The sequence below is a fragment of the Nycticebus coucang genome, chromosome 8 (genome assembly GCF_027406575.1).
Source record: "Nycticebus coucang isolate mNycCou1 chromosome 8, mNycCou1.pri, whole genome shotgun sequence".
In the NCBI taxonomy this organism is placed as follows: domain Eukaryota; kingdom Metazoa; phylum Chordata; class Mammalia; order Primates; family Lorisidae; genus Nycticebus; species Nycticebus coucang.
Window position 1 is genome coordinate 32,013,858 of NC_069787.1, and position 18,032 is coordinate 32,031,889.

Consider the following 18,032-nt stretch of genomic DNA (forward strand, 5'->3'; position numbering starts at 1 on the left):
ACCTCCCTTCCACCCTTGGTCCCCTTTGTTTTCTCCAAGCCAACCCTCAGTACCGAGCATAGCTCAGGTTTTGGGTGTCATTCTTCTCCTACTTCACATGTATCTCTGTGGTGTGATCCTAGACACAGGCTATTGTGGTTTGTCTACTTAGGTGTGAGGGTTTTTCCTTTTGACCCTTGGAAGGGTCCCTATGGTGCCACGTTGACAATAGAACTGGGATTCTACCTTAAATGGAGATGTTTATTTCCCAACTGCCTTATCTGGGTTAGATGTTGGAGAAGAAAATTACAGGGCCCTTTTGGAGCATAGATTCTGGTGTATTTTACATGGGCTCAGGTAATAATTAAGCTGAAAAATTGTCAGAAGAAGATTATATGCCATCCACCTTGGTGGTCCCTTGCCTACCACCCAGATAAAGGCCAAGATACTGAGACAGCAGGAATTGCAGTGCAGAAAGAGTTTCATATCATAAGGCACCAGGGGAAGAAAAGGGATAAATTGCTCAAATTCATTTCCCTGAGAATTTAGGGGCTAAGAGTTTTAAAGGTGGCTTAGTGAACAAAGGGCTAGGAATTGGGTCTGCTGATTGGCTAGGGATGAACTCATAGAGTTGGGAGGCAGAAATTTTCTTCTTGGCTGGGACAGCTCCTCAGTTGCGGGGTGGGGGGGGTGGGGGGGTAGAGGGAGGCGGTCACAGGATTTTTGAATTGGTTCCCATGTATAGCCCGAAGCCAGTTTACATCAGTTGGTCCCCTCAAATGCAGAGTATGTAAGATATCTAAAAGACCAGCCTTAGGTTTTACAATAGCAGTGTTATCTACCTAAGCGCTTGGAGAAGTCACAAATCTTGCACCTGTTAAGGTTACATGACACTTAAGCGGTAAGTGGTTATAGCAGTAGGGAAGTTAGGAAACAATGGCTGGTTAACTTTTAGTTATCATTCTGTACTTCTATAGAAATCAGATTTTTTTTTTTTACCATTATTCCTGCCTCATGGCTTTACATTGTTTTTTTTTTTTTTTTTCTTTTGTGGTTTTTGGCTGGGGCTGGGTTTGAACCCGCCACCTCCGGCATATGGGACCGGCGCCCTACTCCTTGAGCCACAGGCACCGCCCTACATTGTTTTAATACAGGCAATTTCATGCCCATCCTCTCAGCTGTCCAGACAACAGCTCTGCCTTTCCAAACAAGAGTCATAACAATAGAGACAATTTCCCTTAATCAAGAAAGTTCTCTAAGTGTGCATTAGAATCATTTAGAATAAATCTTTGCAAGGAGGAAGCAGCTCAGGGAGGTCAAGTGACACATCAAAGATGGCAAAGGTAGTGGGTAACACACAAAGTGTGGCCTCAATCAGATCTCAGAGTTCCTGACTGACCACAGTCAGCTCTGTGGGAGCGACCCTTGGCCCCTGTCTGTGCAGTAGCCAGCACAAGAGTTACAGCAACAGGGAAGAAAAAAACAATGAGAAATTCTTGCATCTGGAGAAGACTTTAGAGTAATCACCGGAACAGCCAGAGGATGAGCTATGGTGAAGAGCTGGGGGCCTGTCAGGCTGGGGTACAGTGATTAATTGGTGTGAGGAACACAGCCAAGAGCAGGGAAGCCACACCAGGCCCCCATCCATTTGTCCATGCCCTGGGGTCAGAGATGGAGCAAATGGAATCTTTTATAAGAGAGGAAAGGGTGGAATGTAGCCATGGGGGAAGTTCTGCAAGGAATTCACAGGTGTTTTCTTATTGTACTTCCCACTCCCTAAGGACCTCTGGGGTGTGCAGTAAGCAATACAGAGGTTGGGGGGGGGCCTCTGGGACAGACTTCCATCTTTCAGACACCCCTCCCCCTGTCCTGTATTCTTGTGAGCTGCAGGGGTTTCAATTGAAATAGCAGAAACCATCTTGAAAATCACAGGGAGCTGGGTCACTAAGAAACTCATTGGATTCTTTAATTAACTTCAACAAGTGAACCTGGAAGGGCCATGAGCAAACCCCTTCACCATCCTGTAAGTCATCCCATCTTGGGGATTCTGGAGATTTAGGTTCAGGAGAAATCCTGTCAACTTTTCTTTGTTGAAGAAAGAAAGCTTCAGAGGTTGGTTCAGCTCATTTCCTCCCATTACAGTGCTGGCAAGAGTGTGTTGGTAATTGATGTTTAGAAGCGTTATTGATGTGGGAGCACAGCTGCCATGGACCAGGAAGTCATTTTTTCTTAACATTTATTCTAATTAAGAAATGATAGAAGGTTTGGCAAAGTTTGTTTTAAAAAATCACTTTTAATCTCACTGCCCAGGAAAACCAGTTGTGCATTTTGCCCTGGAGAGACAAGTAGACAGGTAACTTCCCTATGTCCATAATAACTAGGAAGTGGGCCTGTCTAACCATTTGGTCCATAAAAAACCAGTCGCATTAATGGTATGTTAGGAACACGGAGTCCTACTGTGTTGCCTTTTGGATCATACAAAATCAGGTTCAGAGATGTTGATGAAGTTGTCCTTCTTTCTGTTTCCCCACCCTCTCTGCCCTCCTCTTCACAGGATCTCAGCTTCCATCTTCTGTCCTGCAAATTGCTTCTGTCCTAAGCTTAGTAAGTAACAGAGCATAAATTCTAACCTAGATCCTCTAACTTGGGAGCCTGTAGCAGATTGTATTTTCCCTGTCGTCAGAAGTTTTCCATATAGACCTCCAAGGGACTGGGACCAGACCTAGGGGTCTTAGATTCTTTGAAAGAGAAAATATAGGAGACTAACAACTCTCCCCGCTTTTACCAATAGCAGTCATCTCTCACAGTCTAACTTAACCAGCTATTATGCTGAAAGACTGTTCCTTCCTATTAGAGGATGAAAAAGATGAAAGCGGGTAATGAAAACACAGCACCCTCCTGTTACATTACCTAATAAGACCTAATGTATTTTAGCTAGTGATAATATATTTAATATATGCTAGGTGATATTCTAATTGCTTATTCTGTAACTCATTAATTCTTGTTAGCAACCCAATGAGGAAACTGAGGAACAGAGAGGTTAAGTAACTGGCCAGCCCAAAGTCAAATAGTGTGTGGCACAACAAGAATTCTAACACAGGCCATCTAACCTGGGAAGTCACACATTGGTAGGTTGTGTTTTCCAAAGATGGCAACTCCAAAATATGTATCTCATCCCACATGATTTCTTACAATGTATGGTGACACTCCATCCAGTGGTGGAAATCTCTGTTCCTCTCTTTGAACCTGGATAGACCCTTATCACTGTTTTGCCCAAAAGAATGTGAAATAAGTGACACTGTGTGATTTCCAAGACTGCATTATAAGAGGTAATAGCACTCCTGCTTAGCTTTCCTACTCTCTGGGGATGCTCTCCCAGAGAATCCAGCCACCATGTTGTAAGGAAGCTCATACCACATGGGGAGGCCTCCTATGACATTGTGGCTGACAGCTTCAATGAGGTTTCCATTCGAAAGCCAGCATCAACCCTCAGAAACAAAAGTAAACGGACTTTTAGGTGTTTCCAGCCCCTAGACTTTGGGTCTTCCCTAAGTCCCTTCCCTATGAGGCCCTAGATACCACAGAGCAGAGACAAGCTGTACCTACTGTGGCCCGTTTGAAGTCCTGACCCACAAAAATGGAGAGAGATAAATGAGTACTATTGTTTGAAACCATTAAGTTTTTTTTTTTAATTAAATCATAGCTGTGTACTAAATCACTAGGTTTTGAGCTAATTTTTTATGTAGCTGGAGTAACAGGAACATGGCTCTGAACTATTATTATCATAGGATCTGCGTCTGCTCTCATCAGCTCTTCATCCCCACCCTTCATCTGGCTGACTCTGGGGCATCACCAAGCTGAGTTTCCCACAAGGGAAATTCTCTGTAGATATTTCTTGGTCTACCTCCATGAGGGGAATTATTCCCATTAGGCTTTGTATTGTTTAAGTCGTTGTGTTTTCCTCAGTTTTCCTAAGTCTTTTGTTGGGGAATAAGAAAAGGCTGCCTCAGAGCCTGCAAGCCAATTGCCATTTTAAGCCAGATGTTAAATTGGCCTCTAGGAAAAATGTAGCCATTCCTTCAATCACTGTTGACTGAGGAGTTATTTAGACCAATATTGAGCTTTGTCAAAGTGATTTTGTGCAGTCAAGAGAAATTGTATAATAATTTTTTTTAAAGTAGAAATGTACCCTGTGCTTGAAATCTTGACCATTAGATCTTTTCCATAATGCTATTCTTTTCTGGAAAAAGAAAAAGAAAGGGGCTAAGGAAGGGAAATTACCAAACCAGAAGAAAAATATAAAGGCCTAAGAGTTGGGTGAGAAAGGTCTACTATTGTTAAATTTGACTGTAGAATGGATTTAGGATATTTGTTTGCAAAGCTGTGGTCTCTAAGTTTATCCCCCAACCCTCACCCCTCCTCTTGGAGCTTCTGCACATCTTTATAGCCCTCTGCTCAAATTTATTTATAGAAATTTGATAGGTGTTAATTTGCTTCCAATGGTTTGATGGGGAGAATGAGGAGAAAAGATGGTAACAAGTCTCATAGTGAACACTCTCCTATTAACATAAGGAAAATCCATGTGCTGTTTCACATGGATTTTAATGCCCTATAAATAGCACCTTTAGGTGGACATTATTTTGTGTATTTTATATTCAAGTTTAACAGTTGTACTTCTCAATAAATTGCCTCCTGAAATTCTGTATGCGTCTCCACACAGATTCCTCTACTTTCAGTGGTCATAGGCTTGGGAGGAGAAAAGAGGACAAATAAGAAAGGGAAGTAGACCAAAATTAAATGTGTAAATACCTGAGTTTAAATATTAAAAGAGTCAGTGTTGCTATATTGGCTTAGTTTCTCACCAAGGACAAATGGCACATGCAAAATAAGATTATTTGAGGAAGTTTTTATTCGCCTAGGGTCTGTTTTACAGTGAAGTGGATGTAGGGAACCACAGGGGATAGCACATAAACTGAGGACTGGTATTAGTGATGTTGTCAGCACCCAGAGGCCTAGAGGGGAGAAAGGCTACTGGCACTGGAAGGAGAGAGGGTTGTATAGGACAGGCTGCCTTGAAAGAAGCTGTGACTTCTCTCAAGACATAGTGGAAGAAAGAAGGGACCAGGGGAATTCGTACCCTGATTTCTCTCTCCTTTAACATGCTCAAACTTGCCACTGGACATCTATCTGAAAGCCAGAGGGCCAGGAGCTACTGAACTAGTCCATAGAAAAAGCTCCTGGGAGAGACAGCAAGGAGAAGGAGTGGATCTGGAGAGAGAAAGGGAGAGACCCAGAGCTGTGCCATCCCACACATGTAAAAGTTTTCACAAAAACAGAAAATGCTTGCTGGGAGACAGTGCTACATATTGCTAGTAATGTCTAAAAAGTACATACGCAACTTTAAACCAAATACAGATTCTAGAAAGACCTTTACAAGAGCCTGAGGTTTATCACTCATCTTCTTGGCTCAAGCATAATTGAGTAGTCTGGGTCTACAGCCATAAACTCCATTCTAGTTTATCTCCATGTGGTCAGTCCTCACAGTGATAGTAACTGTACTGTAAACTGTGAGGCATTGTGCCTCAATAAGTAATCATTTTAAAACATAAGTCTAATAAAGTCTGTCTTCTGTTACCCACTCTCCTGCATAGCTTGGAATAGAAGCTAGAATTGTTATAATGGCCTATAAGATCCTAGAAATTAAGCCCCCTGGCTACTTCTCTGTACATATAACTACTATTCTTCCCCCTTGCCCACTTGACTTCAGCCACACTAGTTCAAATGCATCAATCATAATCTGCCCCAGGGCCCTTTTACTTATTTTCATGGCTCTTTCCCAAATATAACATGACTCACTCCCTCATTTTTATGAGTATGTATTCAGATGTCACCTTTAGAGAAGCCTGTCTGACAAGCCTATGTAAAATAGTTTAAATATACATAAATGCATTTTCCAAAAGTGGCCACACCCAACATTTCAAGTGCAACATGATCTGCCAGAAACTTGCCACTTCCCATCAACAGGTAGAGTCTGTTTTCCCTCACCTTGACAGGGACTTAGTACTATTTCAACAAACAGAATGCAATAGAAATAATACTGTGGACTTCTAACACTAGGTCATAAAAGGTGATACTGTTTGCTTCTGATCCTCTCTCTTACTTGGGACATTTGTTCTTGGAACCCAGCTACTATTTTTTGAAGAAGAAAAGGTCATGTGAATAGACCACATATCCATGTTTTATTCAAAAGCCTTCACCAAGGTATTGGCTAATAGACTGCCAAGCATGGAAGTGATTCCCACCCACAGCCTTCAAGCCATACCAGCCAGTGCCAAGTATAAAAGACAGACTCTACCCCTAGCAAGACCTGCTCACATTACAAGTTCATAAACAAAATAAATGATTATTTATGCCACGATTTGGGGGAGTAATTTGTTACACAGCCATAAAATCAGAATGTATTTTTGGTGTCAGGTGTGAGAGCCAGTGGCAACAGAAGACTAAAACATGTGGGCATGTCTTTGAGATAAGGCAGTAAAAACGAAGTGGAAAAAAAAAAGAAAGAAGAACCTTAAGAATAGTGTTAGTGAAACCCTAAAGGATCTTAAAAAGTGTATTGGGGGAAGCTGATAACCCTCAAAAAAGCTGCCAGTGAGGACATGAAGGAAAAGAGAAGAAAATGTTATTGGACACTGGGAAACAGGAAATTCTTTTTATGTAGTGGGAGAAAGTTTAGGAACACTGTTTTCACAATAATATGCCAAATGAAAGGCATACCTAATTAATTAGACGATCTTGCTAAAGAGATTTCAGGCAGAATGTTAAAAGTACCTCCTGGCTTCTTCACATTGTCTATAATAAAATGAGTGAAGAAAGAGAGATGACCTTTAAAAAACGGAATTATTTACTTTTCAAATAATATCTAGAGGAATAGGGAAGCCAAGATGTAAAATGTTTAAAAATAAAACTTGTTCTTAATCTCAGCCTCTCTAATATTCTCAAATTAAGAGAGGGCTTCAGAGCAAAGATTAAACCTAGGGTGTAGACATAAGATCCTTCATGAACATTTCAGAAATACCTAAGGAAGAGCCTCGGGAACTGTTTCATTCAGACCGAGGTCCTGCTAACAGTATTCAAGGAGCATTTTGCTTCTTGAAGGAAGAGTCCACCTGTTAACCAATATAAATATTAAGAATGTAAAGAGTGCTCTCCTTCAGGAGCTTGACAAGATTTATGAGTGTAGCTTTTGTCTAATGGAGTGTCTTATAAATTGATTTATAAGAACCACCCCCCCCCAAGGATTTTTAAAGAATTATACTAGCTTAGATGGAAAAGAAGATTCAATCAACACCTTCCATGACTGAGAAAACTACCTGCAAAACGAGCCATTTTTATGGAAAAGAAGATTGTGAGGGCATAGCCAAGAGCCACAGTGAATTATTAGCAGGCAGTAGGGCTGCACTCTCATCAGGTAACTGGCAACTAGTGCCCTGCTGGATTGCAAAATCCCTTATGGATTCCTTTGTGCCTCCTGTGTCCCCCTTTTAGAAGGGGAGAGTCTATACTAGTTACCCTATCCCTGTCCCATCTCTATATGTTGCATGTCTAAGAAGCAAGCAAATTGCTTCTTGAGATGACAAGTCTTAAATAATTAGGAACTGTCTGCAGAGCCTCTCCTTGAGGAACTTCAATTTTATGTGAACATGATCTCAATGGCAAGATCTTCAACTGTGAGCTTGAGCTTTGCAGACCCAAGGGTAGAGGATAAACTTTTTTTGTATATGACAGGGATAGGAATTATTGGGGCCAGAAGACAGACTATAGCAAAGGGTATTTTCCAAGAATGGCCATAGTACTATTAATATTTCTGGTGCCATATACTTTTTTTCAGAACCTTGCCACTTCCCACTAAGAAGTAGTTTGTTTCTCCTTCCTTTGGACAGAACTTGAGAAATATAGCACCCATGTATGAATAATGATAAACTGATGTGAAAACACTTCAAAGAAAACCAAAATAAATGGGGATATATTTATGCATAGAATGCACAAATCCATAGATGTATTTATGGATAGAATGCTTTGATATCATAAAAATACCAATTCCTAAATTAATCTATAAATTTAAAAATTCTAATTGCCATTTTATCTGGCAGATCTTTTCATGGGAGTGGACAAGGTAATCCTAAAATTCATGTGGATGAGGAAACAGCTATGTAAAGCCAAGGGAATTACAAATAGGAATACAGGCTAGGGTGTGGTGGCTCATTCCTGAAATCTCAGAACTCTGGGAGGCTGAGACCGGTGGATTGCTTGAGCTCGGGAATTTGAGACCAGCCTGAGCAAGAGCAAGGCCCCATCTCTGAAACAAACAAAACAACAACAAAAAACAAATAGAAATGAAGTGGGATATGGCAGGAGATATTTGCCCTGGCATATGTCAAGATTATAAAGCTATATAATAATTAAAGCATTATGGAATTGGTACACAGAGAGATAGAATGGCAAAATAGATTTGGGAATGCAGAGATGTCCCCTTGGACGTATGCATACTTGGTTTATGACAAAGGTGGACATTCAGAGCAGTGGGGAAATAATAGTCTTTTTAATAAATAGTGCTAGAACATTTGAGTATCTTTTAGGAAAAAAAAATAAATAAGAGTACTCCATTCTAATTCTATGTGGATTTTAGACCTAACAGTGTAGGTAACACTATAAAACACAACAAACACCCATTTTAAAATTATAAAACACTCATAAATCTCATCAACATTCTCTATCCTGAGCTTTGTTGTCACACTGCTGAGGGACAGCACTCTTTACATTCTTAAGATTTATATTGGTTAACAGAGAAGACCTTCCTTCAAGAAGCAAAGCACCCCTTGAATATCTTTAGTAGAAACAAAACAGTTCTTAAGGCACTACCTTAGGTATATCTGAGGTTTTAAAAAAGGATTTTATGGTTTCACCCAGGGTTTAATCTTTACCCTGAAGCTCTCTCTTAATTTGAGAATATTGGAGAGGCTGGAATTAAGAACACGTTTTATTTTTGAACCCTATAAAAATAATGCAAAAATAAAATGCAATAACTATAATGAAAAAGACTGATAAAATTGAGTACATTAAAATTCAGAACTTTCATTCATCTAAGGACACCAAAAGCAAGGTGTAAAAAAATTTACCAACTAAGAAGAAATATTTGCAATGTGCATAAGCCCCAAATGCTTAGCATCTGAAATATATAAATAATCCCTTTTCATCACTACTCATTAGAAAAGTGCAAATTAAAACAAGAATGAAGTACTATTTACAGCCCTCAGGTTGGCAAAAAAGTTTTAGTCTGTCCATACCAAATGTGGGCAAGAATGTGGGAGAAAAGAGAAATTTCAAACATGCTGATGGAGTATAAATAGGTCTTTACAGAGCAATTTGTCACTCTCTAATAAAGTTGAAGGCACACGTGGTTTATAATCCAGTATTTCCACTTCTAGGCAGATATCTTATAGAAATGTCTGTACATATGCACAAAGAACCTTGTTCAAGAATATTTTGTAGAGGCATTGTTTCTTATGAGAAAACATTGGGAGCAACCTAAATGTTCATCAGCTGGAAAACGGAAAACCAGATAGTGGTTTATTCATACAATGGAATGCTTTACAGCAGTTAAAATGAGTGAGCTAAATTCCACACAGAAACCTGCATAAGTCCCTGGCTCCATTGCAGCCAGGCAGGAAGTTCCAGGAAGTTTAGTAAATGAATGGGGGAGGGGAGAGCATAGGGCAGGGGCACTGGGGCGCCACACCTGGTACACAGTTTCTCCTAGCGTGACCTCAGTCTGATCAGCAAGCATGAGAACTTGACTCCCATGTCCTGCCCTGGGGTGCTGGGGCCTGATCACCAACCACACTATAGAACTGTCACCACAGCCACCTCTCCTTCCACCCCCGTCATTTCACAGCCCCAGTTCACAGCCATGGACGAACCACAGTACTTCTACAATGAATCTATTGCCTTCTTTTATAAACAGACTGGGAAACATCTTGCCACAGAATGGAACGTAGTCAGCAAGCTGGTGATGGGACTTGGAATCTGTATCTTCATCACGTTGGCCAACATGGGTCTTAGGGGCAATCTACATCAACTGCTACTTCCATTTTCTTATTTATTCCTTACTGGCTAATCTGGCGGCTCAGATTTCTTTGCTGGGTTGGCCTACTTCTATCTAATCTTCAACACAGGACCCAACACGTGGAGCCTGACTATTAGCAAATGGCTCCTCAATCAAGGAGGAGCCTGAAACAAACCTGACAGCCTCTGTGGCCAACTTAGTGGCTATTGCAATCAAGAGGCACATTACAGTTTTCCACATGCAGCTCCACACACAGATGAGCAACCAGCGGTGGTGGTGGTCATTGTGGTCATTTGGACTATGGCCATTGTTTTGAGTGCTATACCCAGTGTAGGCTGGAACTACATCTGTGATATTGAAAATTGTTCAATGGCACCACTCTACAGTGACTCTTACTTAGTCTTCTGGGCCTTTTCAACTTGGTGACCTTTGTGGTAATTGTGGTTCTCTATGCTCACATCTTTGGCTATGTTTGCCAGAGGATTATGAAAATGTCTTGGCACATCTGGACCCTGATGGAATTGAGATACCATGATGAGTCTTCTGAAGACTGTGGTCATTGTGGGTGATTGCATATTTGGTTTTTAATATGTCTTTTCTACTAGACTGTCAGCTTTACAAGGGAATGTGGGGATTGTAATGATTTGTGATTGTATCTTCATATTGCCTGTCACAGTTATCTGGTACAAAGAAGGTGTTCAACAGATAATTGTTGAATGAATGTATGTGATGACAAAACCAAGAGTCTGAGCCTTCAAAACTGAAGACCAGAGAGAGCCATTCACTATAGTCTAAGCCACTTGAGCCATGTGGGAGCCACATCTAGTTACTTTGGATGATTCCTATTATTATTATCATTATTTTTTTTGAAACAGAGTCTCACTTTAATGCCCTCAGTAGAGTGCTGTGGCATCATAGCTCACAACAACCTATACTCTTGGGCTCAATTGATTCTCTTATCTCAGCTTCCCAAGTAGCTGAAACTATAGGCGCCTGCCACAACACCTGGCTACTTTTTAGAGATGGGGGTCTTACTCTTGCTCTGGTTGGTCTTGAACTCCTGAGCTCAAACAATCCACTAGCCTTGGCCTCTCAGAGTACTAGGATAACAGACGTGAGCCACTGTGCCCGGCCTTGACTCCTATTATTAACACATTTCATGCCTTCTAATACAAATAAAACAACTTGGAAAATGGCTACAATGGCTGCTCAGTAAATAATCTGTTTATTTTACTTTCATTTATTCTAGGGGTGGTTCCTCAGTTTCCATTCTCACTTCATCAAAATGACCTCTGCGTTTTAGACTTATTCATTCTTTACAATCAAAGGAAGAATTTTTTGGTCAACAATAATTCCTAGGAGTCAACTTAAAACTAAAGGCATCTTTGAAATTTATGACAGTACCGGGGCAGGTTTTTAGGCATGCCTTGTTTATGGGCTGCTTTTGAGTGAGTACTAGATCTTAATAACTATTTGTCAAACACTCATGTAGCATCATTAATCATGTGCTACCTTGGAAATTAGCATTTGTAAATTAAGACACTATGATGCTGTTTTGGAGTATAGTTACCACCATGGGTTTGTTGTCCTCAAATCAATGTGAAGAAAGATGGTGAAAAGGCAGGTAAAGAGAGATTAGGTAACTATAGAAGCTGGGGTTCAAACTCAGGCACTGCAGTTCCAAAGCCCATGTGTTTTTCACCTCCATGCTATCCTACTTCTCTTATCAGCAAAGAAATTTTAAAAAATGGGTAAGTCACTAAAATATGATACTGAATTAAAAAAATCAAGTTGTAGAATGATGCAAACAGAATGATCCACTTATAGAAAGTTTAAAAACATGGAAAGCTGCTGTAGTTTATGATACTGCTTGTGTAGTAAAAATATTAAAACATCTTTAAGAATGATAAAAATAAAATCTAGGATAAAAATAAGATCCATTTGGGAAAGCAAGGGAACAGGAATGAAGGGGGAAGAGAGAATTTTGAGGTTATTTGTGATGTTTCATTTGTGTAAAAGGAAAAAGGGGGCTATGGCTACATGTTAAGACTTCATAAAGTTTTACTCATACATCATTCTCTCTTCTTTTCTGTTAACATACATTTATTAAAGCTTAATGGGAATCATAAGCCTCAGTGATTTCATATGGTTTGTTCCCTTATTTGTGGATCCAGTAATACATTTGTTACACAACTTCTGTAGAGAATATGCATGGAATTCTGTGCATGTTGTGCTCTGAAGTCAAGCCTACACATTATCAGCAAAGCCCTCTGGTTTTAAGTAAAAGGAGCAATTGGTTATTCTCCCTTTCCTGGAAGCAGAGTTTCTTTTAAATTTATCATCAGAAAATGCATTCAACAACAGCTCAATCTTCAAAAGAGAGGTAAGATGTAATCAAATTATCCCTCACATTATATAAAGACCAAAAAAACAAAAGAAAAACTCAGCATATCTGCTGTGGTTTCGGAGGTGATGTTAAACATCAAATTTTGATTTCTCAGAATGAGAAGAAAGATTAAATCATTCAAAATGACAATTGGGGCTTACATTAGCACTTTACAAAGTCTTGGTTATGAAAAAGTTTCTGAGAGGTCAGTCCATCTCCTTGCCTACTTCTCCAGCTGGATTTAGCTCGCTGTTTAAGAATAAAAGTAAAAAAAAAAAAAAAGAAAAAAGAGTAAGAGTGGAACAGGATTAGGCTTGATTATCAGGAAATGATAGCAAGTAGATAGCTTTTTTTAATATTATTTCTTTTTTCATTTCTAGATGCAAAATCATAAGTAACACTCTCTGATAGTATTCCTTAAAAGGTTTTTAGAAAAAGATTTAGGTGAAATTCACTTGAGGAGGAAATCACAGGCAGGTCCGTGATGAAGTGGGGGAATGAGGAGAGAAGAGAGTACAGGGGGGCTTGTTGATGAGCAGGTTGCTGTCACAGGTGGTTGGGGTTCTACTTTGTTGGAAACTCTATTTTGCTGGAGATCCTATGAGAGAACAACCCTTGAAATTGACCCTACAAAGCATAAGGAGGCATAAGGAAGCAGAACTATTTATTCACCTACTTCTGACTTCACGGTTATTTCTAGGGAATTAACTCTGTGCTTCAGACCTGGCCCTCCTGCTTGCTAGCCAAGCAGACTCCTCTAGGCCGTAGGAAGTCCTTGAGCTGAGTTCAGAACCCAGCTGCATGCAAGGGAATTGTACAAATTTTCAGATGACATCCAGCATGGGCCAAGGGGATTTTCCAACAGCATCTGGCAGAGCTATCTACAATACTGTACACTGTATCATGTTTTCCAAAGTGTGGGACAAGTACCACCAGTGTCTCAGGAGATGTTTTTAGATGGTTCTAGGTCATAGCATTAAATAACACTTGAATCATATGGTGGGGAAGGTCTTTTCCTTTCCATGCTCTCTCAACCTTTCTCATTATCCAAGGAAAATATCTCATTTTGGCATTAATTATGCCCTTACTACACCTCCAATCCTTGCTAGCTTCCAGTTTAGCACAGAGAGTCAGCCTTGGGCTTAAAATGTTTACTGACAACTGTATTTGGGTAAAATTTGCTGACACTGTCCTGGCTTCCTTGTACGTATTTTTATAATTACCTTCAACCTATGGCAAGTGATTCTATTTATTCAGTACCAGCAACAATGCAAAGTTTGCTTTATAAATAAGTTTATTTAATCTTTTGAGCCAGTAAATTTAAAGAACAACATTGAGCAAATAATAGAACCATAAATGGTATCCGGAATTTAAATGGTATCTAACATCTGGAAAAAATCTATAAGTTCCTAAGCTGCATGTTATGATGGAAAGAGTGTGACTTTGAGCAAATCACCTAAGCCCTCTAAGTTTTTGTCCTCCTCATATTGACCTCATAGGGATGTGGGGAAAATTCAAATGGAATATTTGGCAAACAACAAGCATTCCACTTAGAAGTAATAAAAAAGAAATCAGTAGATATCAGTTCTCACCTGTTGAAATTTAAGAAAATGTAGATACTACAAAAAAACCTTAGGAGAATTATTAATCAGATGTGAAAACCCTATTAATCAAATATAAATCAGATTTAATGCAATTTTCTTTAGAAAAGCCCCTTTCCCATCATTTTGCCCCCATCCCAATTTGCAGGAATTGGGTTCTTTTGATCTGTTTGGAACGGCTTGTTCCACCTTTTCTGGAGGTGGGGAAGACAAATGTGCTTTAGAAAGTGTGTTTGCAGACAGAGTGGTGCTACGGTTACCGTGTAGGTCCTGCTGTAGCGTGTGAATCAATTTTTTTTATACTCTTACCTCCTAGCAGGGATGTACTGAAGATTTGTCATCTTGTCTGAAAAGCCCTTACCTGTCTGCAGGATTCTCAGGAATGTTGTCTTCAATTCCTTTCATGAACGTGCCATCTATGGTGAATAAAGCAAAGGGTGGCCCTCAGGGAAGTGAGGGCCTGGATGTGAGTGTGAGGAGGGAATAGAAATAACTGAGTTCTCTCTGGCCTTAGATTATTTTCAAACAGAATCAAATCAACTGGTAAATTCCTGAACAGAAAAGATAAACAATTGCAAAGAATGAAAGAGGAAAAATGTATGCCCCCTTAGAGCTTGTACTCTAGGACAGGGTTTTAACAACTTCCTGTGCCATGGACCTCCCCTGGCAGTTTCATAAAGTCTACATATTCCTTCTCAAAATAATGTTTTCTAATGTATAAAATAAAATACATAGAATTCAAAGAATAAAAGTTATCTTCAAATTCAGTAACTTGCCACACTGTGCTTGGCCCATCCCACTGCTCCATCTGTTAGTGATACTGTTTTAAAAACATACTTCACTGATTACCTCAGCTATCAAATGTATGTGAGCGTGTCTGTTCTTTATTCCTAGCTGTGTGCCTGTCCTGTTGCAATAAGCCTTGTGGAGTATTAAGAATTCTCCTTTGAACTGTTCAAAGTTTTAAACAAACAGTAGAAACAATTCATTCCTTTAATGTAATGATAAACACTGCAAGCAGGAAATACTAGAAAGCAATGAAGTGTCTGGGTCACAACCCTGAGAGGCCACATTTTCACCATTTGGTGACTGAGTGGAAACCCAGTGTACAGCTGCCTGCTAGTTGGCCAGTGACACCTTATGAGACTCTCTGAAAAGGAAGGCTGGGGTCAGTCACATGCCATCTAACGCCCATGCCTAATGACTACCCCAATTTCAAAATGACAATGAGCACAAATGACATTTCAAGGAATTGTCGGTGGCTGTAACATGATAGGAAACACGTCTGTGATCTCATGCTGATGAGTCACAGACACGGCTAAGTCGGGTTTGCTGTCTGTCCTCACCATGAAAGGAAGTGCTGAGTTTCAGTTAGAGGATAGTCATAATAGTGATGCGATTACTTTCCTGGCCTGCAACTTCTTGAAATCCCAGCTTGACTCTAGGTAAAATCCTCTTGTGTAGAAGCAGGTAATAAATAAATAATAAACAGCATAGAAGGTGATGGAAAGCATAATATAGGAATATTACCCACAGGGGGATAAAGGAGTCCAGGTATGGGGAGGAAGAAGAGCTGCTGTGTTCTATCAGACATGCCACTCTGGGGTGACATCACAACTGTGGTCAGAGGGAAGGAGTGAGCCCTGTGACTCCCTGCAAGAAGAACATCCCAGGCAGAGGAAGTGGCAAGTGCAATCCTGCCTCTTTGAATGGGGACACACCTGACACGTGGGAGGAGCAGCAAGGGAGGCAGTGACGGGGTCAGCACCCGCCAGTGGGAACAGTGAGAGGTGACTTAACAGAATGAGCCAGGGCCTTGCAGATTATACCAACCAAGGCTCTATCTGGGAAGTAGAACCACAGAACTTTGGAATAAGGGCTTCATGACAGGAATTAGACCTTGCAAAATTGTGAGGAAAGATGGAGAAGTAACCGTCTGGAAGGTGGACTGGGTGTGAGAGACGTGTCCCTACACAGCCCTGGTCTGGGTGAAGGAGTTTGCAAGGTGGGTCTAGGAGCCAGGCACCAGGAATGAACTAGGGGTAGGGGCTGGCAGAGGAGAGCTGCTGCTCTCTGTGCACACTCACCACGCTGTTGCGTCCACAGACAAGCACTTGGAGGGGGACTGGAGGTGGTTGCTGCTCAGCGGCAGGGAGAAACCAGACACAGAGCAGAGGAGAGTGAGGGACACCTGACTGTGCTGGCTTGTCTGTGCTGGTCCTGCCCATATTTGACTCCAAAGATTTCCAAAGAGTACTAGCTGCATTCCTGCCTTCCAAGTCTTGTGCTAATTCCTCTTTAGTCAACTCTGACACAGAACCCTTTTGGGAAGAAGATTCAAGTAAGAGTGGTTCTAGCTTAACCAAGTTGATAGAGTACAAACAATCACAAATGCCAGTGTAAGGAATTTGGCTTTTCCTAGTGAGATGGAGAGCCACGGTGTCATTTTGAGTGGAGAAATGGGTGATCTGAGTTATAAGAATCTCTTTAGCTCCAGTGTTTGGCACAGACTGTAGGAAGACAGGGTGGAAACAGTACAACCACTTTGGAGATGATTACAATGATCTGGGTGAGAAAGAATGAGAATTGAATCGGCGAAGGGAGGGCGATTGGTGGGATCACACCTACAGTGCATCTTACAAGGGTACATGTGAAACTTACTAAATGTAGAATATAAATATCTTAACACATACACACACAAAGAATGAATCGGATTGCAGTGATGAGAAGGGATGAGAAGAGCTTGAATTCTAGATGTATTCTGACCATCTCACCACCAAGATTTGCTGTTACAAGTGAAAGAGAGGTGACAAGGATAACTAAGTGATTTTAAAACTAAAACCATGAATAAAATGGCATTTTCATCCATTATGGTGGGAAAGACTGCAGGAAGACAAGGGGGAAGTCTAGGAATCAAAAGTCAGACATGGCTTGGTGCCCATAGCTCAGTGGCTAGGGTGCCAGCCACATACACTGGAGCTGGCCAGTTCAAATCCAGCCCAGGCCTACCAAACAACAGTGACAACTACAACCAAAAAATAGCTGTATGTTGTGGTGGGTACCTGTGGTCCCGCTACTTAGGAGCCTGAGGCAAGAGAATCACTTAAACCCAAGAGTTTGAGGTTTCTGTGAGCCATAATGCCACAGCACTCTGCCCAGGGTGACAGCTTGAGACTGTCTCCAAAAAAGAAAAAAAAAAAAAAAAACAGACACATTAAGCTTGAAAAGCTTACTAGACACTCAAGGTGATAAAGGCAAATGGAATGAATGGCTGGAGTTCAGGACTGGGGCTAGCCTAGAGTTATAAATTTGGAAGTTCTCAATGAATGAATGGCATTAACTAGGAACTGAATGTAGACAAAGTAAAGAAAGAAAAAAGAAAAATAAGACTGAGCCCTGTGGCATTTCAAGAGATGAAGGAGATGAGTAGTATCCTGCAAAAAAAGCCCTGAAAAATTGCTGCCCATGAGCCACATTAGAAACCAAGACCAGGCAAAGGAAGAAAATGTTTCCAGGAGAAAGTGATCATGGGCATACAAAGCAATTTTTAAGTCAGGTCTGAGGAAGCTGAGATTGACCATTACAATCACAAAAGAAGGTCATTGGTGATTGTAACAAAAGTTATTTGAGAGAATGAAAGGAGAGTGTAGTGTGGTTGACAAGGAGTTTTGCTGTAAAGGAGACAGAAATGGGCCATCCATGAAGCAGCATGCAGCATCAGGGGAGAATTTGTTTTTATGAGAGATATTACACATATTTGTTACATGTTTATGTGTTAATGGGAATGATCTAGAAGAGAAGCAGGGGGGAACCCTGATATTGCAAAAGAGATAGGGAGCAATTTCTTGAGCAATGTTTTGAAAGGTGAGAGTAGGTGTGATCCAATATAAAATGCAAAAGTAAGTCCTAAATAGGAGCAAAAATGGTTCATTCCTATGAA